Raw genomic sequence first — 25,439 nt, 5'->3', positions numbered from 1 at the left:
GAAACTAGTCAGGCTGATTGAAAGGCGATCGCTATGTTTTCAGTGTTCGTGGATGTGTTGGTGAGGAAGAGAAGCAATTGTGAAGTCGAACTTTCTTGCCGATTGGGCTATAGCTTCCATAAATTTTAACAAAGATACCGAGAGATGGAAGCACAGTACACACACTCAATGTAGCCAACTTATAGCACTGATGGCGTTAGTGTTCTCGCAGCAGTGATCAGAAAGAGTACTATCTACTTCCATATGACGACGTATAGTCTGGTAGAAGCTCACCGACGTTGCGGAGAAACGTACTGCTACAATCTTCAGGGGCGAATATGTACTATGCAAGCAACGAGCAAAAACATACAGAATTGGGTCACTAAGTGCTGTTTGCATAGCATGTCTTCAGCCCTGAAGATGTAAGCAGTACGTTCCTTAGAAATATCGCTGGGGGCCGCGCCATAGCTCAAGCGGTTAGTCGCTGGCTTCCCACCTCGGCGGCCCGGGTTCGTTCCCTGGTCTGGTCAAGTGGGATTTGTGGTGGACAAAGTGGCGCTCGGGCAGGTTTTCTCCGAGTACTTCGGTTTCCCGTGCCAGTCTTCATTCCACCAATTGCTCCACAATTATCCTCACCTATCTGGGGCTGGTACAATAGGTCAGAAGTTGCCGCAGTACAAGGGACTTAGTCCCACCCCACTAGCAATAAAAAATGAGGTATAGAAAAGAAATTCTTAATTCAAACGCAACCGCAATTTCCGAGAAACGTCACCGATTTCAAACAGGCAACTGGTTTTCATATTAGTAGTCGCACAGTGAGGTAACCCATATTTGAAGTTGCTCACATTATTACAAGTGGGTGTGTTCGCCCAACTTAATGCTTGATTGTAATTTTTAGTTTCGTAAGAACTTAGCCAGGATCCTGACTCCTTCATCTCGTGAGAAATTCTTTCCCCAAGCCCACTGTATGTTGTCCCGCCTAGCATAGTTTGTGTGTCATTTGTCGTATATACTGCCCCAGACACCTGCTCAATTAACTGCACAAAAGCAAAATTTTCAGCCTTGTCCACCTCTCGTGCCATTTAAAGAAGCAAGTTAATCACAGAAAATCTGACACTAGGAAACTACGCGGCAACGCAACTGTGAGAAAACTGACTTGCTCAGTTGCGTGAGAATTGATTTTCTCAGTCTTCTGGGCGTCGCGTTGCAGTTTCGTTGCAAATTTGCGCTGCTCCTTTCAGTTCCACGGGCTCAACTCAGCCTGATAACAATTTTCTGAAATTGCGCTTGCGTTGCGGTTGCCAGTTTCCTTGGTATGCTCTCGCCCTAGTAGTCATTTAGTGATACGTTCCCTTGTGCTTCTTTGCACGACAGTATGTTGGTAGCCCCGTTCACGGATCCGGCGCCACCTGAATGCACTTGCTCTCGCAAGAGTAGGGTTATGGCAGACTTTACAAAGTGTAGTTGTCATCCGTAATAAGGATTGGGCATTATGTCCTGACTGGATACATAATTCAGCAGTTATAGCTAAACTTGATTGCACTTATGGCATATTGTCATAGAACTGCTGGTTACTGAGTCCTTGAACAGGTAAGATCTTGCAATAGGACAGAATGAAATTGTGTTCTGTATTTGCCTTACAAATAATATAGACGTAATCAGGAACCACAAAGTATAATACTAAACTAATTTTGTATTGTAGTTTTGTGGTAGGTTGGTACCACTGTTATGACGGGAGGTACGTTCTCCGTATTTTACCCTGAGGATGGAGGCACCACTTTTCTCCGAAACATTGGTACCATACTACACAGTGTCATAAACCAGGTCATACAGTTTGGACTTTGTTAAGTCACAGTGAAGAGTTCCACCACAGCTTCATGAATGTTATGAAATTGTCACTGTGCAGAAAGTAAATTACTGTTTGAGTAAACAATGTTCAAATTCAGTATTAACATCAACCTCAGTGTCCAAGTTTTCCAAAGCCGCAAACCTATTTGAGATTTCAACACGATACTGCTCTTTACCCTCTACCTCATTTAATTTCTTGAGATTGAACCTCTCCATGTGAACTCTGTGTGTTGTTTGCTTGCTCACTGCCAGTCTTTCCCTAACCTTTGCCACCACCAGGTAGTGGTCAGTATCACAGTCTGCTGCTCTGAATGATTGGACATAAGTATACTTGAGTGCAGTCTCCTATGTATCAAAATATGGTCTGTTTGATTGTGTATCTTCCCATCAGGAGATGTCCAAGTAAATTTATGGATGTTACGCTTTGGGAACATTGTACTTTTGACAGTAAGATTTTTTTATGTGTTCCCCAAAACAAACTTAAGTAACCTTGAAAGGCAAACTGTTTGGAAACAGCTGAGCTTAATGCTATTGGCAGTTCCAAAACTTGAATATGAAAGTTTTCTATCTGTTCGTTCTGAATGGAATGGAATTGAGTTAACTTCCCGTCCCTGTAAGTGCAGTATCATATTTCTCACACATTGTTTCAGTATTTATTGATCAGGCCTTGTATTAAGGTAGATCTTAGAGCCTTGAATTTGGGAATGCTATAATGTTATGTACATTGTTGCATACAATATGTTGTTTTTGAGATGATCATAAAAGATAAATATGACATTCTAAATGCACCTGTTCAGATTGTGCCTATATATGACATATTGCACATTTTCCAGACCATATTAATAATGATTTGGTAACTGTTTTAGTTGTTTAACAGTTTGGTCTGCTGAACAGGTAAGATCATTGTTCAGTTAAGGTTTGGCTGGTTTGTAAGTCATCCTAAAACTGTACCACCAGCTGAGTTTATTTGCTGCTAGTGTTGTAGGGTCAGCTGGTGATCAAGGATAATCCTGTTGGAGCTTCTGCCATGAATCTAAATTTGGTATTGTAACTTTGATTGTTGAACTGTCAAGACTCGGCAGGTTCAGTATAAATCTCTCTGATATTATGCTGTACATACTGGACAAGCATTCAGGTTTTTATTTATTTTTTTTTACAGATGTAAATCTGTTGGCATATAAAGATGGCGTACTATCATACAAGTTAGCAGTTATGAGAATGTGGTATTAGTGTGGTGCAGGTAAGAGAACCAATTTGCTCACTTCTACTGTGAATGTTACTGTCTGGATAGTGAGGGCATTAATTACTAATAATGTAGGTGCCAAGTTTGCTGCTTTGCTTGAGAATTGATAAGCTAAGTACAGTATGCACCAAAAGATACAGTACTGAAATGAAAAGATGTCCTGTTGATACCAGTGTCTATTCATGTGAAGGCCCCTTGCATGACAGAATCTTTTCAAATCCTGAAGAAGTGGTCTGATCACCATGTCCTCCGTAGAGAGACCCATTTCTAACAACAACTGCACAACACAACTTCCTTTTCACTACTGGGAACACGTGCCGCTGGAGCTATGCCCCGTCAACAAACGCACATGTGCGAGTTTCAGTACTGCATTTTTGGCACATACTGTGTTTATATTCTGGCAATGCTGTAAATATTTGTATGAGATGCAGAAAAATAATTCCTTGTTGATATGCCACATGTGTTAGTGCTATAACACGTATCCAGTATAAATGTTTTTAGAAAACATTTAATGACGGCTGTAAGCCACACACAGAAATTTTGCAAAAGTGATCATATGAGTGATTGAGATATCTCATACCAAACCAGTATACATTGGGGTTGCATTTTATGTGGGGATGCATTCCTGAAGACCTCGCATATTATGAGACAAGTTTACTCATAGGAATAAATGTGAAGTAATTTTTTGGGGATTCACATTATTTCAAACTTTACGCATAATGTGAGACTCGTTAATATTTTTATATTGTACTATCTCAAATTTGCATAAAATGTGACTGCACTGTATTTGTCTCAGAGCTTTATGTTTTGACAGCTGTTGCAAGCATTTGCAGTGTTGCTCAGAATAATAGTTGAATGATTTTGTTTCTTCAGTCATATTACAACCATATCTGGATTAAGAAGAGTTGTAATGTAGTGTGAAGTCAAAATTAATTCTTAAGAATATTTCTGACAATTTTGATTACTTGTGGTATAATACATGAGGTATATTAAATGCAGTTAAGATGGCAGTAAGCATATGGTAGAAAAGAAACCACAGAATTACAAAAAAAGTTCATCATTTGTGTTGTGAAATTTGTGTCAGTTACAGGTATGGTTTTTTATATATACATATGTTACAATTCCCAAGTGTTTTCACTTCATACAGTAGGAAACTTAAATATTCAGCAGCTGGGGAAACTGATAGAAATATTTCTATATCCTCTTTGTACAAGGATTATAGGTCTACACCACACATACATATATTAGAAATATATTTATTGGCTGTTATGTCTGACATGTATTAAGTCCTGTATTTATCTCAATAATTGTACACAAATTTTAAAATATCAATTTTTCAGATGAGTTAATTATATTTTATTAATATTTTGTATGATGGACATATTTTTGTAGTGCGATGAGCAGGCATATATTCATTACATGAAGTGCATAAAGTGAACGCATACTGGAGAAGTTGTGTATGGATGCATGTTTATGAGTTGTTAGATGAATATCATTTTGTTTCAGTCAGTTCATTACAAGCCATACTTAACATAAAGATAAGGTAAAGATGTCCCTCTGCTTAATTAATTAAGGACTATACCATGAAGATGTGGGAGCCGGGATAGCCTAGTCGGTATAGCGACTGGCTACAGGCTGGATGACTGAGAGGTTGGAGTTTTGAGTCCCTGTGAGGTCAAGAATTTCACTTCTCCACATCGTCCAGACCAGCCGTGGGGCCCACCCAGCCTCCAAGCCAATGGGTACTGGGGGCTCTTTCTCTGAGGCTAAAGCGGCCGAGGCTTGAAGCTGACCACTCACCTCCATCTAGTGACAAGGTCAAGAAAATGTGGACCTATACATCCATTACCTCGTGCCTTCATGGCATAGTGCTTAATTAGTTAAACGCAGGGACAGCTTTACCTTTACCTTTTCATGAAGATATATGGGGTAATGGAAGTATAGCTCCACCATTTTTTACCTTGGCACTACATATAGGTGAATTGTCAACTTCACAACCTGGCTGCTTTACCCCTGAGGAAAGAGCCCCCAGTACCCATTGGATGGGAGGCTGATGGGCTCAGAGCCAGTCTGGATGCTGTAGAGAAGAGAAAAATCCTTCCTTCTGCCAGGAATTGAACCCCGACCATTCAGTCCACAGCCTGTCACTATACCAACTAAGCTATCCTGGCTCCTCCATCAAAGGGATGTATTTTGAGAAGATTTAACAAGTTAACATAAAGCTCATATCAAATTTTGTTGGTTTTCGAGAACAGCTCATCATGGAATGGAGCAAAAATTATAAGTCTCAGTAAGGTCTGGAAGTTTTATTTTAATATTACTTGATATTGTAAATATATAATGAAATACAAGGTAAAATATCTTGTAACACTTTGCAGTGTGATATTTATAAAGTTGTTAACTTGTAGTACATTTTATATGCAATAAATTAACTTCAAGACCAATATAGTATCCAAGAACACCAAAGGACTTTATTGGAAAATATATTGTGGCCTGTCTATTGAAAGCTAGAATTGTGAAGCCAGCAGAGACAGCCGTTGGTAGGCAGTGGCTCAGTAGCCATCATGTGATTGCTGCAACAGTAGAAGAACTATTGGAAGCAGTGATTTTTGTCGGGTCTGGTCCGAGTTTATATAACAAGGGCCATCAGCCATTACCATACTGTTGAGAGAGAGTGTGCAGGCAGTCTGTCAATTAAGAGTTGCAGCTGGTAGCTGAGGCCGGGGACAGTTCGGGAACCCAGAGGAAGGGTAACGTCTGCCATTGGAAACTGCTGCCAAGCAGCGCAGTGAAGACCATGGCAGAGAACACTAGCCTGTGTGTGATAGTGATATGTAAAGTGTAGTCATGAGTTGTTTAAAACTTCAGTAAATCTGATTACCAATCCAAACCCCATCTGTAGTCACTCTTATCATGTGGTGTCAGAAGTGAGATTGGTTTGATCGGTTTATTTGATTGGAAACTGCATTAGATCGTTACATTGTCATGCTTGAACACGGATCAAATGATGGAACAAATTCTAGAAAGGCTTTTGGCCATTCAAGAAAGGACAGATGCCCCGTCTCCCAGATGGATGTCTGGCTGAAAGGATAGAAGGACAGCCCAGGGGTGACGGAGGCATGTCTGAAGAGGAAGAAGGCAACCCCAGACATGATTAATGCAGTGTCTCACCCTGACGACTCCAGTGGAACGACACGCGAAGAGCTGATCGGGGTAGCTGAAGACCAATCCAGAGACTGGTGTCTGGCCATAAGGTGCCGCAGACGGCCAAAGAAACGGACCCATGGTGATGGTAGGTCCGTGCAGAAGTTTGCCACTGCTCCAGGACGGTTGGCTCGTGCTATCCCTGCATGACCTAGGGACCACAGACATAAAAGACCGATGAGAGGGACTGAAATGCAACAACGGCATAAGGAACCAAGGCCTAAAAGAGCAGATATGTCTAGGAAGTAAGAGGGTATTTAACAAGCTAGCCAGACAGACTCTCAGACTTGAGGTCGCACGGCAAGCAGTTGAGTTTTCCATCGGGCTGCCAAAAATGACTGACTGGACATTGTGGAGGACTTGGTCCCCGCACAAATGGTAGAAGGTACTATTACTGGCTTGCTTGCTGCCACTGTAGGAGCACCGGCCATTTCCAGATGTTCTCTCCTCAAAAACGGAAGGAATGGCGACACACCAATAGTGGCGGCTATCCTGTGATGACTGTTGAGCCACTGGAGAATGGCTCTGCAAACATGCCTGTTGCTAGCCAGTGGCTTAATAGCCGTGTGATAGCCGCAAAGGACCTGGACGCAATTATGGAAAAAACGTTTTCTGTGCTGTCTGTGCTGGGGCTATTTAATGAGGACCAGCTGCCATTGCATGAGAGCCCTGAACCGGCAGTTAGCAGAGTAGGAGGTTGATGTGAGATGGCTGCCAGCCTATGAGGACGTGAGTCAGGAAGCAGAGGAACGTCCACTGTTGGAAGATGTTAACAAACAGCTCAGTGAAAACCGTGATTGAGAACACTAGTGTTTGTGTGACATTGACATGTGAAGGACCACCACCACAGAATGAAACATGCAGAAAGTTGATGTGCTCATCACAAAAGACTGAAGGGTGATGGTTAAGAAATTTATATCACAGCTTGTCAGTTCAGACAGTACAGTGCAGATGATATTGGGTTTGGGATTCAAGAAAGTTAGTTGTCATTGGGTTCACCAAATGCTAACAGACAGGCAGCAAAGAACACACCTAGGTGTGTGATCACAATTGCCTCACCAACATGCTGCTGAGAGTAGTGAATTCCTACTGAACATTCTGATTTGTGATGAAAGTTGGTTCCACCATTTTGACACAAAGTAAAATGACAAAGCATCTGAGGGCATTGCACTGCATTTCCAGAGGATAAGAAGGCCATAACTATACCCTTGGCTAGAAATGTTATAGAAACTGTTTTCTGGGATGCAAAGTGGTGCATAATGGTTGATTTCCTGCCCAGAAAGGGTACTGTCAGTGAAGTTAACTGTGTACAGATGCCCCAGAAACCACAACATGCACTTCACTAAAAACACCTGTTCTTTAACTGTGCGTACCTGAAGTCAGTGAAGATTGAGAAGTTTGACTGGGAAGTTCTCATCATCAATCCTACATTCTGACTTGAGTCCTTTGGAATACCACCTATTTGGGCCTTTAAAAGATTGCATGATGGTCCAGCACTACAATAATTATGAGGTAGTCTAACAGACTGTACATACATAGCTGTGAAATGCTAAAACAGACTTGTACCACAGTTGTGCATTCAAGATCATGCAGCACTGGCAGAAATGCCTGGTGGGGGTTTTGTGGAATAGTGACAGGACATCTCCAGTAACTCAAGATGGTATATGTTTTTGTATATATACTGTTGCTTTACTATAAAATAAATGTTCTCATGACTTTCTGTACAGCTTACAAGTATGTGGTAATTAATGTGGTTCTTTAGTGTCATATAATAATCAAATATGAAGTCACATATTTTATGAAACTTCCTTTGACTTCAGGTTTCCAAAAGACAAGTTTAGGATGACATGAATGTCTTGTGCTTTGATGAACCAAAACCAAAAAATAATTAATTTCATTTCATGATTTCATGATTCTGAGGTGCTATATACAATATTTCTAATAACTTTGCATCTAAATTATACTTTTCAGGACTTGACACTTTATGAAATAACAGAGAATAATGGAAAAGTTAACCTATTTTCCTGCTTTGTAGAAAACATTTAATGTTTCCATTAGTTTGATTAATTGGCTTTCAGAATTTTTTTATTGATATAACCATTGGTGGCTACTTAATACTGTTTAATGATTGGTTTATGTGAAATTTCCAATGCACCCTTCTCATTTGGAGGGTGTAGTCTGTCAATTCTCTGCTTTTGAACCGTTGAAAATCAGTTTACATTCTGCATACAGTTGTATGCCATCATTCTGATGTAATTCCACTATTCCTGGGCACAACAAAGGAAATCCATGTGATGTGAGGCACTAAAAATATCAACTGGCATGCAACAGTACTAATTGCATGCACTACACATATGTATGAATAGGTCAACAAACCTTGGCTCAGTTCACCAATCAAACAAAAATTCCATTTGCCATTTCCTCACATGAGAAACTGCCACTAGCCATCCCATTGTACTGACTCCACAGCAGCCCACTTACCATTGTCTTTTAATCAGGGTGCCCAGTCAGTGCCTTCAGTATTTTATGAGGTTAGATTGTATTAACCACTGGAGATACTGAAAAATATCGATCACAGGCATTATGCACAGCTCAGAGTTTGTATTAGCACATTGGCACCATTATCTTGTGCATTGTTGGTTGCACAGCATTTTTCCTATGTAATGTGTGTACTAGGCACCCTCATTACTATTGAAAGCACAGTTCAGAATCTGACTTACTTGGCTGGGTATCTGCCATGTCTCTAAAGGAGCCCGTATGGAAATTTACAGTTCTTTTAGTTGTGCATATTTTCTGTGTTTGAGATTGTTCAGTAACTTTATTTGTTAGTAAATTTTATGTAGCCTTGTAAAGTGCTTGAGTCACTAACTGGACAGTTTGTATTATGTAATATGTGTACGTGATGTCATTTACTGTTCAAGTGGGTGCCAATGATATGAAGTTGTACATAAGATAATTCTCAAGGATATTTACGTTGGTGAAGAGATAGTAAAAATCTGCAATTGTAGTAACAAAATGTTTGACCTTGTACTGTGTAAAGAATACATCAAATGCATAAGGAAAGAACAAGATGTTTATTCAGGATCTGGAGTTCTTTTGAGTATGCTGACATGAGTTGGTAACCCTGTGTTTTTAGAAAATTCTCACCAGCTGAGGAATGGAGCAACAAGCACTATGAGTGCTGGATTTGAGTTCTCACAGAAGTGACCATGAAGAGTTGTGTCATCAGGAATATAACACTGTGTAGTTTGGTGAAAGTCAACTGATGTCTCCTTCATGTTGGTTTCTTGCTTGGCTTACTCGTCAACCCAGAGATGGTAGTGATATGTTCCTCCAAAACATCAGTTGACTTTCACCAGACTGTACAGCGTTATATCCCAGAAGACAGGACTGTTAACAGAATGAGTGGTTTTAAATGTGCTGAAATGTGTTGCTAATCCTGTATTTTCACAAACTCCCCATGAGCTGAGGTACAGAGCACCTAGCATTTTGGGAAGTTTGAATGTGCTGAATTGGGATTCAAGTCCCATAGTTTCACATATTCCTTATTAGCTGAAGTACACAACAACCAGCAATATGAGAAGTTAATGAGAATGTTGAAATGTGTTGCTGCTCTTGTATTTTGACGAATTCCTCACCACCTGAGGTGTAGAGCAACCACTACTGTGAGAAGTTTTGGGTATGCCGAGCTTGAGTGATAATTTTCAGTATGATTTGAAAAGGATTATTGCTCTCTCTACCTTTGGACAGATGGGTCTGTTGGTTGGGGCAGTTTCCATTGGTTTTGTCTGAAATGTGTTGATAATCTTGTAAAAAGGTAAAGTTGTCCCTCTGCTTAACTAATTAAGCACTGCTCCATGAGGACATATGGGGGAGTGGATGCATAGATCCACATTTTCTTGACTTTGGCACTAGTTGAAGGTGAGTGGTCAGCTTCACGCCTCGGCCACTCTACCCTGGGAAAGAGCTGACCCATACCCATTGTATAGAAGGTTGGGTGAACCCCAGAGCCGGTCTGGACGACATGGAGAAGCGAAAATTCTTGACCCTACAGGGACTTGAACTCTGAACTCTCAGTCTTCCAGCCTGTAGGCAGTCACTATACCGACTACGCTATCCCGGCTCCCCGTTGATAATTTTGTAGTCTGACAAATTCCTTGTGAGCTTGGGGTGTAGAACAACGTTGCTGTGGAAGGTAGTCAGATTGTGACTGATATGTCCAGCCTTCAGCAGCTGTAACAGAATGCTAGAGGAACCATTGTGACCGTCACTGTGAAGAAATTAAAAAAGTCTTCTCTGTCAAAAGGAATAACAAAGTGTAGCATTTGATCAGCACAAACACAGAATTTCAAAGGCCCCTTTTTGTAAGCTTTCTGTAACAAATGTCTTAACTGCATTAAGTTTTCTGGATATTAGTGGTTAAAGCAAAGACCTCCTATTTCATTTTGCAGCATACCATTCAGGATGGGGACAGGCACTGTCTGTTACATGCTGATTACTACTTTGATACCGACATACTTGTATGTGCCGAATGTTTAATAACGGGACAAATTTTTGTGTGAAGGTGGGTGATTGAAATGAAGTGAAATAAATTGCATTAGTGATATCTGAGAGTTTTATTTTTTCCAAATTTTGTAAGAGTATTTTTTCTTTTTTGTGGAATGGAAAGTATACCTTAATGACTAGTCCTCATGTTTCTTATGTCTGATGAAGATGAAGGAATGAATGAAGTTAAGATGTTTGTGATAATGAATGATGTTCAACTCCTGGGTATTTAGATAGTGTCTGGCGATAATATGTCTATAATTGATACTGCACATTATTTTAAGAATGTGGTGTGGCACCCTGCATGATTTTAATCTCTTTAATCTGCAGAGGAAAAGAGGGCGGATGTGTGTGGGTGCACTTGAATGTATATGTTTTATTAGCAAAACTCAGAAATACAGCAAACAGGGAAATTTGTAATGTGTTATACAAAAAAAGGAAAATTATGTGTAGCAAAGTGGGAAATCCGGTAAACATTGATGTAAGCAGTTTTGTTTTGCAGTACCTAGGATTTGAACATTCTGGGTGTTGGGTTTCTTGTGAATTCATATTAAACGTTATTAATAACTGCAAATTTGTTATTCTTAAGGAAAATGCGAGTGTATTTAAATTCTATTACATTTTCTATGTAACATATATATATATATTTATTTATTTATTATCTGCCTCTGCCTCAGATTTCGTACGTTTGTCAGCACAGATTCATTGGTCACTGCCGTCAAACCAAACCTATAGTTTTTTTTTTTTTTCCACAGTTTCTGTATTGTTATCTCTGTTTTACAAAAGTTGGGTGTATTCGAAGATGTAAGGGTCGTATATTAAATGATGCTAGTGTTCTCAGAAGTTAGTGTAACCATCATATTGTTATTACGGGTTGTACGAAATTAAAAAAAAATACCATGTTTGGGAGGGACATGTGTTATAACGTTCACTTGAAGTGAAATCTGGTATACTGGTTTGAAACCTTGAAGGGAACATTGGAGAGAGCGGGGTAATATCATGAACCTACTTTGGACCGATCACACAGAAAACTAGGCTAAAAAAGTGTCACAAGAAAACGCGACGAGGTGGTAATCTGGAAATCTGAAAAGCTATTACGGATGTTATTACACTTCACCCGTTCATGGTAAATGTGAATATTTTGGAGATGCGGAAACACTGACATTTGTCGCGTTAAGAAACTGCAGATACATAAGATCAGTTAATTACCGCGTTTGCCTAATGTGGATACAGAAGGAAAACCAGGTACTTGAAATCGCGGTTGTTGAGGATTGTTGTAGTCGGTTCCTTAGCAGGAACAATAGATATTAATTCGGGTAACTCGATATCTGAAATATAGTTGAGCATCGATGAAGGACATTGGATTACATCGAAATATTTCATGTATAAGATTGATATTTTCTTCCAGAACCGTATAATCCCATCTCCTTGGCGCAATAAGCGCATTGTCGTAATTAACAAATAACTTGTGACTGGAACTGTGCTTACTGCATTTCAGTATTTAATTGCCTGGTGCCCAGAATTACGTATTTCGCTAGCGGCTCACCTTCAGTCCCGGACACAACTTGCTCGCACGCGTTTTATCAGCTGACATCACCTGTCAGCAAATCACGTTTCGTACACTTCACATTGGTACTGATATCACAGATACCTGAACTTTGGCAACAATTCCGCGTGTCTTAAACTCTTGATTCAAGAATGGACTGAAAAGTAAGTTTGGGTAATTTTGTATTTGATCGAAAATTCTGTTACTGAACTGAATTTCAGGGTACACCGGCAGAGGTGATTTTATGTCCGTTTCTTCATTAACGTTTCTCACTCTCTCTGTAATAGTCCTTTTGAACCTATGTCACATTTCAATTTTTGTGTGTCCCACCTTCCGCCTCTAATATCCTCTTGAGGGTTTGGCCGTGGTGTTTGGTGGAACAGGTGAGGTGGGTAGGTAGTTCAGTATTTGCCGGCGAGGAAGTGAAAATTCTTGCGTAGCTGGGTTGGAGAAACAACACGGTGCCCAAAAAGAGAAGGAAATGAACTAGTGTTTATTTAGAATTGGAAAATTAATTTGGTGTCTTTGACATTATATCACACACAAACATGGAGTCATCTTTTGCTTAGTAATTGTGAGAACATTTCCACAATTAATGTTTCTAGGCTGAGTTACCTACACTAGGGAGTGATTTATAACACAAAGCCAGTTAATCCGAGACGTGGCCGCACGGGAGGGATGAATTAAGTTTCATGGACTTTGCGTCTGAGTTGTCCAGACGTCAATACGTAACTATCTTGAGGTCTCGCGGGGTCATCTCCTTCCTCTCTTCGGAGATCGAAGCTGCGAACGTCCCAGTATGAATATTTGTCCTCCCATTTGTACACCAATAAGCATTCTGTATTTTCATTGGAGAACGCGATGGGCATTCCGAAATGTACGAAGTTTAAACCACTATCTCTAGAATCCTTGATCTCAAACTTAAGCGTAGAACATTCGAAATGAAACACAGACCCTAGTCATGTCCAGGAATGTGGTTGCAACAATGGACTTGAACTTATTGGTAAGGTTCCTTGCCAAGTCTGGAGTTTGTCAATTCTCGAGTTCATTCGAAGGGAATGAGAAATTACCATTCTGGCTTTGCAGTTTGCTACGTTGTCGTCGCGTAATTTTAACTATTGGGTCACAAACTTTCCTTTGAGGAAAACACATCCGCACCTTCCTGGTCAGAAGGCATCTGCTTACCTGCTCCCTTAAATTAATTGTCTAAACTGATTATATCCATGTTTTTGTAAATTGTGGGGCGCCTGGCCAAGCTTCGATGAGCAGGCCTTGCTTGATTACATTTCTCCGCGGAACTTGATCATGTAATCCGATGGCATTGAACAGGAACATTGACCAAATTCCATTTCACCGTCCAGCATTACATGTGACGTATTGTCAACGAGACTTCACATATTATTAGCTTCAGGCTTTATCTAACATAATTGCTTAATTATGCAGTAGAAACCAGTTATAGCACATTAACTTACTTTTGCAGATACGTTTCAAACATATTAAGATGGAATTTGGAGCCGGAATAAGCTGCAAATCTCAAGTTGGGAAGGTACTTCGGCAGTCTTACGTAAAATACTTTCCTGTATATAATATATCCCCTGACCACATTTGACGGGCAGGCCATCATAAGCAGTTCTATATTTCAAAAACGTTTATGTCCATCGCCGTTTCGTTGTTCAGTAATTGTTTAATACATAAAGGGATTACTATACAATAGCACGGCAGTAAAAGAAAATTGTCCAGCGGGAATATAGACACGTATTCCTGCTCGCAAGGTAGTCTTAAGTAAGAAATTTCAGTGCAATTTATTGCTAGGAAACTCCTTAAGAAAGATCTTGCTGAAGACACATTTGAGACAACCTCTGTAACCTTCTGTCACGTAACAGCTAACGGACACGCTTCACCGAATGATGCAGGAGTTGAATGAGTGACGTCAGAACAATATTACACGTATGAGTTGCCTCCTTTTGAGCTAGTGTCCGCACTTTTTCAATCCTGCCGCTTGTTTCAAATACACGCAGTTGGATTTGTGTTTCAGAAATTTACATTTGCCTTCCCGTTTGTTGATAATAAGTGAAGACCAATGGCAGGTGGTAGGTGAATTGCGATGTGGGTACGGGGCATAAACACGTGTACGACTTCTGTATCATTACAGTCACAGCGGCCGCGGTATGACACTTCGGGATCATGTTTGACAGTTTTTACCTGGTGGAGCTATATACTAACGCCACGGGACAGAATTCTCGTTAGGAGTTAATACGTCTCTCATTTAATCAAGAATTCCCCGGAAGAATCGTTACCGAGCTCACAAGCACCCTTCGCTTAATCCAATCAGAGCAGTTTAAAGCACTCCACCCACTCAGCCTATTTCTTTTATAATTATTTAATCTTATCACCTGTATGGGTGACTTATAAGGCGGGATTTGGATTGGATGATAGGATTTATTAACACCTTATTTCACAGTCACTCTTAGTCACAATAAATTATAGCGCTATCGCTAATCTACATAGTTCACAAATCAGTAGGACACGCTAAGTCTTCTCAGTCTTCACTAGTCGTATCCTGGCAACGTATTTGTAACAGTCTCACTCTAACTACAGCACACAATAAGTCTTGTTTTCACATGCTAAGCCTTCTCTACACAGCAGACGCTCAACTGTCAACTGAACTACTCCGTTGTACTCATTTGATTCTGCTCTGTGCTACTTATATATTCTCCAGGCGGACCTATAGAAAGCAGCGTTTCCTCTGTTGTTTTATTTACAACGCCGTTGCTTAGCAATTGAAATTAACCGATTGTTGCCTGTGTATTCGTTGCCGCGGGAATGTGTTTACCGAGTCGTTCCCTACCAATGGGTCTACATGGCACAATATTTGCATAACATCTATGCCTGCTTATTTCAGGTACGATGATTTCTTCCATTCAGTTCGGATTAATATGTTGTATGCATGCCATCTCTCCCGTGCGTGCTAGTTGCCTCGTCGTTCCCATCCTCCCTGATTAGACTACCCAATAATACTGTATTTGAGCATCCTGTTGCAAGCCATATTAAAACGTCTATGTATAACACAGTCCGTCAATACTGCAACAGTAGTTCCTTTTTCTTCCACTTCCACTTTATATTAAGACACCTGAAGATGGTCATCTAAGGCCGAAACATGTTGTGTTAAAGTATAAGTGGAAGAGAAAGGAAGCATTGTTGCATTATTGACTGACTGTTATACATACTTACTCATGGAGCTGAGCCCTTCTTGAGGAGCCGCCAATTCTGCAGCTACTCAAGAATTTCCCAGCATTTTATGGAACCTGAAAGTTCATTACCGTGTTCATAAGAGCCCTCCACTGGTCCCTATACTGAGCCAGATCTATTGAATCCATACCATCCTATCCTATCTCTCTAAGATCCATTCTAATATTTTCCACCCACCTACGCCTTGGTCTTCCCTGTGGTCTTATTCCGTCTGGCTTTCCCACCTATATCCTATACGCAATCCTCGTCTCCCCCATTTGTGCTACATGACCTGCCCACCTCATCCTCCTTGACTTGAACATTCTAATTATACTTGGAGAAGAGTACAAGTTATGAAGCTCCTCATTATGCAGTTTTCTCAAACCTCCTGTCACTTCATCTCTCTTCGGTCCAAAGAGAGATGAAGTGACAGGCGGTTGACCCAGTAATAATTGGTGTATAAATTGTGAAGCTCCTCGTTATGCAGGCCTCTGAACCCCCCCCCCCCACTTACTGTCTCTTAGATACCAATATTCTCTGTAGCATACTGCGTTCAAACATACTTAGCTGTGTTTTGGCCTAGGGCTGATAGTGTTTCGCGCATATAAAAACGGGTAAAATTGTAGTTTTTCATGGTTTCGTGTTTGCGTTTTTGGATAGGAGAAGGGATGAAATATGACCGAAATGTAGCAGACCCTCCCCGAATTAGATCAGCGGTTAACTTCTTCGTGTTTGCAATTTTGGTGGAAAACCTGGGGTTTTCCGACGTCATTTTGTAGAGGGAAGACGGTTGTAGATATTTCCTCATTGCTAAATTGCTCTGTTGGAAGCGTCTCTTTACCACGCCGTGACTGCTTCCTGGAGAATAACAGCAGTGCTTACGGATATCATAGAAACATATTCACACAGATTTCATTTATATATATTTTGTAAAACTAAAAAACTTAAACTCAGTGGCCTGTAGTCCGCAAGCAAACTATACCGACCAAGCCATCGCCGCTTGTCGGCGAAATTAGTGCCAACTTTAGCGGTTAGAGGTTGTTGCGGGGTCAGTGCAACGGATTCCCACGGCCGTTTATTTCGGTTTTCTAGACCGGAGCCGCAATTCCCTTGAAATTCCTCCTCAGTTATGCTCACGAGACTGAGTGGACCCCGTTCCAGACCCACTACTTCTGAGAAAATCTGGTAGCGCCGGGAATCGAACCCGGGGCCTCTGGATCTGTAGCCAGGAACTCTGACCACTAGACCACAGAGGCGATCTTTATATATTTTGTTACACGTATTGATTAAGCAGTTACATGATGACGTTACGGTTTTAAGGAAGCGATTCTCTGTCAAGTTCTGTGATATTTACTTACTGACTAGTTGAAATTCAAATGATTTAAAGCTACAGTCATTCGATATAAGTTTTAGTGTTTTCCTGTTACCAAATTTAATCAAAATCCAATTAGTGAAACGCGTCGAAGATCGGGTAGGGTCAATGATGCACTTCCCCATTGTGAATTTATTTTATGCAGTTTGAACATATATCAAAACAAATAAACAAGCAAATATTATTTGATATATATCTTTTATACAGTTAACCTTCGTGTACAGAATTCGTCTGTCCCTTGGTTCTGGGTTACGACTTTCCGTATTTTCTTGAAAGTTGCCGCTCACACCATGATACCGTTATCTCCTTTTAAGTCTGTTTATTTTCATGGACTAGACCAGTTCGCTGAAGAACTTCCATCTTCTTCCCGCCCCCACCCCCATCCGGTTCGTGTTAGTCAGAACAGAAGAGCTTCAGGCTGCTTCACCACTTCACCGCTATCAAGTGCTTGAGCGGCTTCTCTCCGTGGCCGTGTCAGCCCAAGGAGCACACCTGTTGTATCTGCACAGAATCGTCCTGGGGTTATGCAAAACTGAGTTTACAAACTATTGCACAAATGGTGGAATTGGGCCTTCTCGAGAAACCGACAATCGTTCAGCTCGTCAAGAAATTCCCCAGAGGTTTTACAAGTGTCATATAACGGTTTAGAGACAGCAGCGAATGTTCCTTGTTCCCCATCCATAAAAGAATTGGGCCATAAAGTCGTGTTCCGAGCTAAGTAACTTGGCCTGTCCATCGATACGTAAGATGGCCTACAAAATCTGTCGTCCTCCTGTGAGGATGTAAGAATATACGTGCCGTCGTACTGGAGTCATCCTTTCCACGTGTCCGTGCCAATTATTTTTGGTATTTCTGTACATCCGACAGTGTAGGCCTACTGCTTACTTCCAGTTGTGCCCGTATCGTCTCACACTTAGAAGATTACTCCTATTGCTGGTCTGAGAAACCTCATTTGAGATGTTGCCATTCTCCTGTCATCTTCTTCCCCAGCAGCCATGTTCCACTACCATTTACAGAAAGTATTACAATTATTAGAACTGGTTTGAAGAGGACGTGCATTTCTTTTACTTCTGTGGTGTTTTCTAATGCATCTGTTCAGTCTGTTATATTTTTGTATACTTCTTCTAAATCCATATTAATTTTGTATTCTGATATTTGGGAGCCGGAATAGCGTAGGTGGTATAGCGGCTGGACGAGCGAAGGGGTCGGAGGTCGAGTCCCGATAAGGTCAAGAATTTTCTCTTCTCCACAGCATCCAGACCGGCTCCGGGGGCCACCCAACTTCCTATCCAGTGGGTACCGGGGGCTCTTTCCCCGGGGTAAAGCGGCCGGGGCGTGAGGATGACCACTCACCTCCAGCTAATGCCGAGGTCAAGAAAATGTGGATCTATACATACACTCCACCATACGCTTTCATGGCGTAATGCTTAATTATATAAGTGCAGGGACAACTTTACCTTATGTTGATACATTACAGTGTAAATGTTTGGAAGAATTTACCTGCTCTCGTGTGTTTCGTTTTATACGAGTAACTGTTTTACCAGCCATTGCCATGACTTCAGTTTTGTTCATTGATATTATCATGTTTCCAGTATTCTGTGCAGGTATTTACGTTCTCAAACACCTGCGATATTGAAACCTAGATTTCGCTTGAAGGAGGAAATTCGGGCGTCCAGTAGGTGGGCTTGTTGTGAGCAATTGTTTTGAGCACTGTTGCGTTTCCTCTGTGGATGAGTTCACGCCATCCATTCCTCCAGTTCGGCCCATTTTTCCCAGTATTGTTATATCAACAATTCAATTGTTCTATTGTGACCGTCGTGGCTCCCGCCGGCGGCACGATATGACGTCAGCAGTACCGGCGCTATGACGTCATTTTCTCGTTCTCCGTCAGATCGATTGTTCCCTCTTACACAGGCTGCTCACATACCATCAAGCTGCATTTGCTCTCCTAGGCTGCTGCGGACCTTACTGTGGGCCCCTGTTGTATATTTTAAAGTTAAGGGAAGTTTCCGTCCAAATTAATATGATCCCCATGTCCTCCCGCCCTCTGCCTGTACGAAGCGGCTTTGTCAGCTGTAACTGCAAGTGTCAAAACATTGACTCGATGGAGAAGAATTATTTTCGTGGGGCTGAGAGTTCCTCAGCTGGGCATGCGATTCCTAAAAGAAAGAAAGGATTGTGGAACCCGGAGGTTAATTACCGATTGTCCAAGACCCTATTCTTAGCCAGTCAGAGACACTCCAGACTTCACACTCAAACCTTTAAGCTTATCCTTCCATCTACATCAACTTTTCCTAAGCTGTCTCTTTCCTTGTGTGATTATGAACAGAGGAGCTGATGCTGGATGCACGTGCATTTGGAAGTTTTGTGTGCCTGGAACTGACCAGTTCAGTTTCGTGTAGTAGGTAGGATATTATTGTGATAAGTCGTCTCCGGACACTTGCTCCTACAGCTGTTCTTTCCATTTGTTTATTCTTTATCTTTTCTGTCTCAAAACGCCCATATCATCGGAGATAAATAATCTGAGTAAGTGAGATTGCTTTCTTAAGTATCTGAACACTTGACATTGAATTCGATTGTTTCGTGGTTTTAAAGACAAGTGTTTGCGTTTCAACTTGCAGAAAGTTGATATATATTTAGAAGCTTAATAGTAATCCAAGATAAAGAGCTGGTAATTTCCAACTGTTTGTGAACACAGATTTTTTCGGAGAAGTAGTGGGTCTGAAACGGGGTCCACCCAGCCTCGTCATGATAATTGAGGAGCTATTTCAAGGAAATAGCGGCTTCGGTCTATAAAACCGAAATTAACGGCCGTGGGGATTCGTTGTGCTGACCACGCGACACCCTCTATCCACAAAAGTTGGCACTAAAACTTCGCCGACAAGCGGCGGTCGTTCGGTCGGTATGGTTCGCTTGCGGACTGAAATCACGGAGTTGTGAACAAATTCATTGCAATAAAAACGCCTATAATTACAGAGGGGATATTCTCGAAAATGTATATAATGTGCAGCCGACCCCGTCTTGATATTTGGACTATAGCGAGATGAACTATCAATTGGATAGCTCAGGGTTTATATCAGATGTGAGGTTCCTGTCTGTGGGGAGGTGATACGCAGTCGTCGACACCACGAAAGTTGACACCTACTCACTGTTATCGTGAATTCTACTTCCTCCAGTACAACTAACCACAATTACAACAAATGGTCTGAAGGCTCGACGAAATGTTATACATTTTATTATACTGGCCGGTTCTAAATTATTGTGGGGGGTTTCCGCTTACAGGCCACGAAGACCCGACAGTAATTTAGAATCACCCCGTAGAAGCGATCTCTAATGATGTTATCAGCGTTGATTTCGGCGTGGGCCGAATTTATGTCCACTGTCTCTGAAACCCAAAATGCCAGTGAGTGGAAACTGCTTCTTCTTTCGGAAAACTTCAAAATTGGGCACGAACCATGGAGTCAAGCTCTTCGCGCAACCATTGGTCCGTTTAAATGTAGCCGCTTTGTGCTGTTTTTAAATACTCCAGACGTTATTGGTCAATTCTCAAAATATTACCACATGCTCTGCAGCGACCAAATGGGCATCTGCTTTTTGTAAACTGTAACCTCAGTGAGTTTTATGTTCACCTTCCCAGGTTGAATTTGACGGCGTAATTCAGAACTTTCCTCGTCAACTAAAACAGAGCAGGTGTTAAGTCTGACTTTGACACCGCGGCATTCAACTAAGGCGAGGAGTGTAACTTGTTTCTAAAGTAGGAAAACCGACGGAATGCAAAATACGCGATTAAAGTACCAAACGAATTAATCATTTTTATATTTCATCTTATCGTTTCACAAAACCCAATTAATTTAACCTAACCTTTGTACAGTTAGAACTGTATTCATTGAATACACAGAAATCGCATACACAAGCAGAAATGACTTATGAATTTGAGTACTGCAACCGTCGCATTTTTTCTGTGCAAGATTTGTTTTTATTTCATATATCGCAGCACCCGGTACTGTGTTTAGAGACACCGTACTGACTATTGCAGTGGATCCTAATATCTAAAATTCCTGGCCAAGTCTGTTAACAAAGAGTAATAGTATCTTCCTGCATGCGAAATCATTTCATAGCGTGTATCTGGGTTTATATCTCTCACTGTTTCGATGCTTGGAAACAGTACAGTCCCATATCCTATGATGTCAACCTATACTTCGATTTATGGAACGTACATAAATTCCAATTCGAAGCAGGTAAATTTATCCCTGTCTGTCACGGTAGCCAAGCGGTCTAAGGCATGCACTGTCTTCGCTCGCTCGGAAGCTGGGATCGTGGGTTCGAATCCCATTCAAGGCATGGATGTTTAGTGTTTGTGCGTGTGAGTGCGTTTTTCTGTGTTCGTGTACTGGTAGAGGCCTTGCGACGAGCTGACCACCCGCCCAAGGAGTCCTACCGAGTGTCTAAGATCTAGTAAACCGAAGTGAAACGGAGAATTTCATGGATGTAGGCCTAGGCCCAAATTGGGGCTGTAGCGCCAAAGGAGAAAACGTTATCCTTAGAGTTAATTAATTAAACACCATCCCATGAAGACGTATGGGAGAGTTGAGGTAATAGCTCCACCATTCTGTATTTCGACACTAGATGGAGGTGAGTGGTCGGCTTCACGCTGTAGCTGCTTTACGCCCAGGGAACCAGCCCCCGCCACCCATTATGTACGAGGCTTGGCAACAGTACGGTATATGAAGTCTTCAGTATTCAGCGCCACGGCGAAAAGTAATATAACTCATTTAACTCATATAACTCATATACACGAGGGTTGAAACTTTAATAATGACAACTATTTATTTACAACTGATACAAAATAGATGCATGTTTCGAAGTTTTACTGTCCTTCAGTGTAGTCGCCAGCATTGCGTACAACCCGTTGCCAGCGATGTGGAAGTCGTAGGATACCTTTAGCAGCGCCTGTTGTGTTGATAGCTTGAATGGAGCGGTCTACTGCCTAAAGAATCTCTGGAACAGTTCTGAAGCCAATGCCACGAAGTGGTTCCTTCATCTTAGGAATCAAGTCGAAGTCACAAGGGCTTAAGTCCGGGGAGTATGGTGGATGGTACAGCACTTCCCAGCCCCATCGATCGAACAAATCAACCACAGCTTGCGCTGCATGCGGCCGAGCTTTGTCCTGCAAAATGATGGGTGGGTTCTGCAGAAAGTGTCGCCGCTTCTCTCTCAAAGCTGGTCTCAGGTTGTGTTCCAAAACTGAACAGTAATACTGCGCATTGACGGTCTGCTGTCGGGGAACGGTATGCGTTAGGATAACACCATCACAATCGTACACGAGAATCACCATAACTTTCACATTGCTGGGGTTCTGACGAACTTTTGATTTTCGTGGTGACCCGTAATGACGCCATTCGTTCGATTGGCGTTTCATTTGTGGCTCTTAACGATTTGGCCCATGTCTCATTCAGCGTAATGATACGGCGTAAGAAAGCCTCTCCTTCGCGCTCATAGCGCTCCAAGTGGTTACGAGCAGCTTCGTATCGTAACCATTTCTGCATTTCCGTCAAATCATGCGAATCCCATCGTGATGAACAATTTTTCCCACGTCCAGGCGTTCCTTCAGAATGTGAAGCACAGTCGTATGCGCTAATCCTGAGAGAAATCCGGACAAAGAACCGACCCCTTTTGCTTGTTATTGACAGCAATGCAAAATAAGCGATACACTTGACGGACTAGATAGGATTGGTTATTGGTAATGAGACGCGACTTGGTGACGTCATGGTTTGCAGAGATCAATCTGGGCTGCTTATGAGGAAAACAACCTACCGTCACACACACAAAGATGAAGCTGGTCCATAAGTAGCACATCCGTGTGTATGTGTGAGAGAGAGATTCCGTAAGCCTTTCAGCCTCCCGCTAAGAAGCGTTAAACAAATGAATTTATATTAAACCTGAAATAAAAGGTATACATAAAACATTCTATCTAGCAGACCTGAAAGAAGAGACCTGTTCATAGATTCAAGCGTATTAAAATGGGTTTCACATAAATGGGGTGTGAAACTATGGACAGTGTTCTGCTGGATCAGGATAGAGTCCCGTGAGCAGTCTAATAAACTTTCGGACTATATCAATAGTGAGGAATTTCTTGGTCAGCCGAGCGAATGTGAGTTTCTTTTTCTCCTCCATAGAGTTGATGACATGTTTTATCCAGGAGAGTTACCTTCAGCATTAGTACGTTTATATATGTGAAGACAACCGAGTATCTTATGGGGGCTGGTTACTTTATTGAATTCGCGTAGTTTTAATTTAGAAGCATAATGATGCATGGAGCATTCAGTTAAAGGCTGTAATCATTATTATTTTTTATATTTCGCCGAGATACGAATGATATGATTTTGATGTAGTTGTGTAGGAGTCTTTATAATTAAAAATATAACACGATGCTCACGAAAACGCGCGTGAATCTGCAACGTCTCCATGTCATGCATATTGGACCTTGCAGAACAGAAATGATCTAGTTTCGTTGCTACTTTACGAACCGACGCGAAAACAATAGCCAAATATTGCAACATGTCGATTGAGTGAATAGTGTTAGGAAATTGGGATTTATGGGACCCCGGATGAACTCTGTTCTCCAGCCAGTAGCCGGGGGTAGCTAGCGACCACCTCAACCCTCGGCTGCCACCGACAGCTTACCTTTGACATTTACCAAGTTCGCAGGCAAGCGGGCGGCGGATCCTGGGAGCAGACGGTAAGGGAAGAGCAAGGGGGACTATCAACGGGACCTGCGCGTATCATGTCCTCATAATATCTACCCTCCAGCCTCTTCCCCCTTCACACCCGTTCTGAAAATCCTCCTTATTCAACTCTTTTTCTCAATCACAAACAGTCGTACACTCGTAATTCGGTGCAGTGTTGACATCTCGATAGATTGTTGTGCTGAGTGATGATGTGTATGTGATTCTGAAGTTTCTATAGAAGAGAGTGGTGAAAGTTAAATAGTTTTTATTAATTAAGCCACAGGAGTGTGATATTTCTTACAAATATAGGTCAGTGCTTTGTACAGATATAGCTAACAGTTTGCCAGTCGCGTTTTGAAATCACGTCTTAAAAAGCGAACCGGGATTTGAAGAAGGTACAGTGGCGCGTGTCGGTAGGGCCATGATATCATTCCATAAACGTAACTGTTGGGAGTCCACTATCAATCAATATTAGTGGATAAATTCATTTGTGTTATGAGCGTAGAAACGCGTCTAGATTTGTCATTGCTGTTAAGCATATTTTCCTAATAAAGCACGGCGAAAACTTTTCCCGCAGGCTTATGTAAGTAAGTAAAGTAAAGGTATTCCTGCAACAAGCCGTGGAGGCCCATAGGGTTGTGAAATGTTGAGGTTCCCACATTTTCTATACAATCGGCTCACAGATGGCGGCAAGGTTGTCAGCCCTAAGCGCCGGCCTCCCTTTAGCCCCAAGAATATTTCTGGTACTAATTTCTGTTAGAGGCTGAGTCGTCCCCAGGGCCATAGTGCGGCTGGAAGGATTAGGTCAATTGAAAAAAAAATCCAATGACCTCATCGGGACTTGAACCCGCGACCTTCCGGCTTGTAGCATAGTGCCTCAACCAACTACGCTAGGCTTATATAGCGTCCGTAATTATTAGATATACTCACAATTATAACTACACCAACTTGGTACCGGTGTATTCAGTGAAGTCTTTGTACGTTATCCATTTGTGGTACAACTTAAACCGGGAGTTCTTGTTGTTACCTCCAGTTTGTCAGTTGTGTCAGCACTATGATAAGCGCGGCAGTTCTGATATTCGTTGTCTTACATAGCGTCTAATTCAGAGCCATACGGAACCGTTTGCATTCTGACTGGATCACTTTTAGAGTCCTCGTTGCGAACCACAGATTCATCACTTCCCCCTTCCCCCCCCCCCATGAACTACCTCGTGCAAGTTACAATTTACAGCACAGATAGAAACGACTGATAGTGCCATACTGTTACTGTAATAGATTCTGGAAAGTTGTAATCGCTACAGCAAAGTATTTCTCTTTATTGTGCTGCAGGCCGATGAGCGAACTTGCGGGCCCTTATTTCAGTCGGCCAACGCTGGAATGCTGATGAAAAAGCACGAGAGCTTCGGATAATCAGTTCTGAGATTCGATCCAAGAAACTTGGGGGGGGGGAGGCGGTGTTTGGAGGTGCCATTTTGTCTGTTGTGATATTGCAAGGAATGTAATTTCATCAAATGGCTCAGAGTCTTCGTATAGGAATTGATCAGTCGAACAGAGAGTAAGATTATAAGTCAGTGGCGTTTATTGTGCGTTTCATAGTCCCCGTTGGATATCCGTAACGACAGCAGACGAAGGCGAAATAGAATATCAGACTTCGTTCCTTAGCTTGCCATGCACTAAATTAACACTTACAGGATGTAGAAAACGTCATTGTGGAGCGGTTAGTACCCGTGATTTCCCCCAATCACT

The 25,439-nt window shown here is 41.7% G+C and overlaps 1 protein-coding gene across 8 annotated transcripts in view; it reads left to right on the top strand.

Moving 5' to 3' along the window:
• The first annotated feature begins 1,393 nt into the window (after nt 1–1,393).
• LOC111872496 (protein retinal degeneration B) overlaps nt 1,394–25,439 on the top strand; it is a 159,934-nt gene continuing 135,888 nt past the window's right edge. For 6 of the 8 annotated variants that reach the window (XR_002844233.2, XM_023866474.2, XM_023866470.2 and 3 more), the window contains exons 1-2: nt 1,394–1,569; nt 2,987–3,067. The gene's annotated coding sequence lies outside the window, so the exon portion shown is untranslated. Of the gene's footprint in view, nt 1,570–2,986; nt 3,068–21,708; nt 21,724–23,847; nt 24,003–25,439 lie in introns of those variants that run through there. The other 2 variants (XM_033754731.1, XM_033754732.1) reach the window with 2 other exon arrangements.

This window comes from Cryptotermes secundus, unplaced genomic scaffold (genome assembly GCF_002891405.2).
Source record: "Cryptotermes secundus unplaced genomic scaffold, Csec_1.0 scaffold537, whole genome shotgun sequence".
Taxonomy (NCBI): Eukaryota; Metazoa; Arthropoda; class Insecta; order Blattodea; family Kalotermitidae; genus Cryptotermes; species Cryptotermes secundus.
Note: the sequence above shows the minus strand (reverse complement) of the source record. Positions and strands in the feature narration are given on the sequence as shown.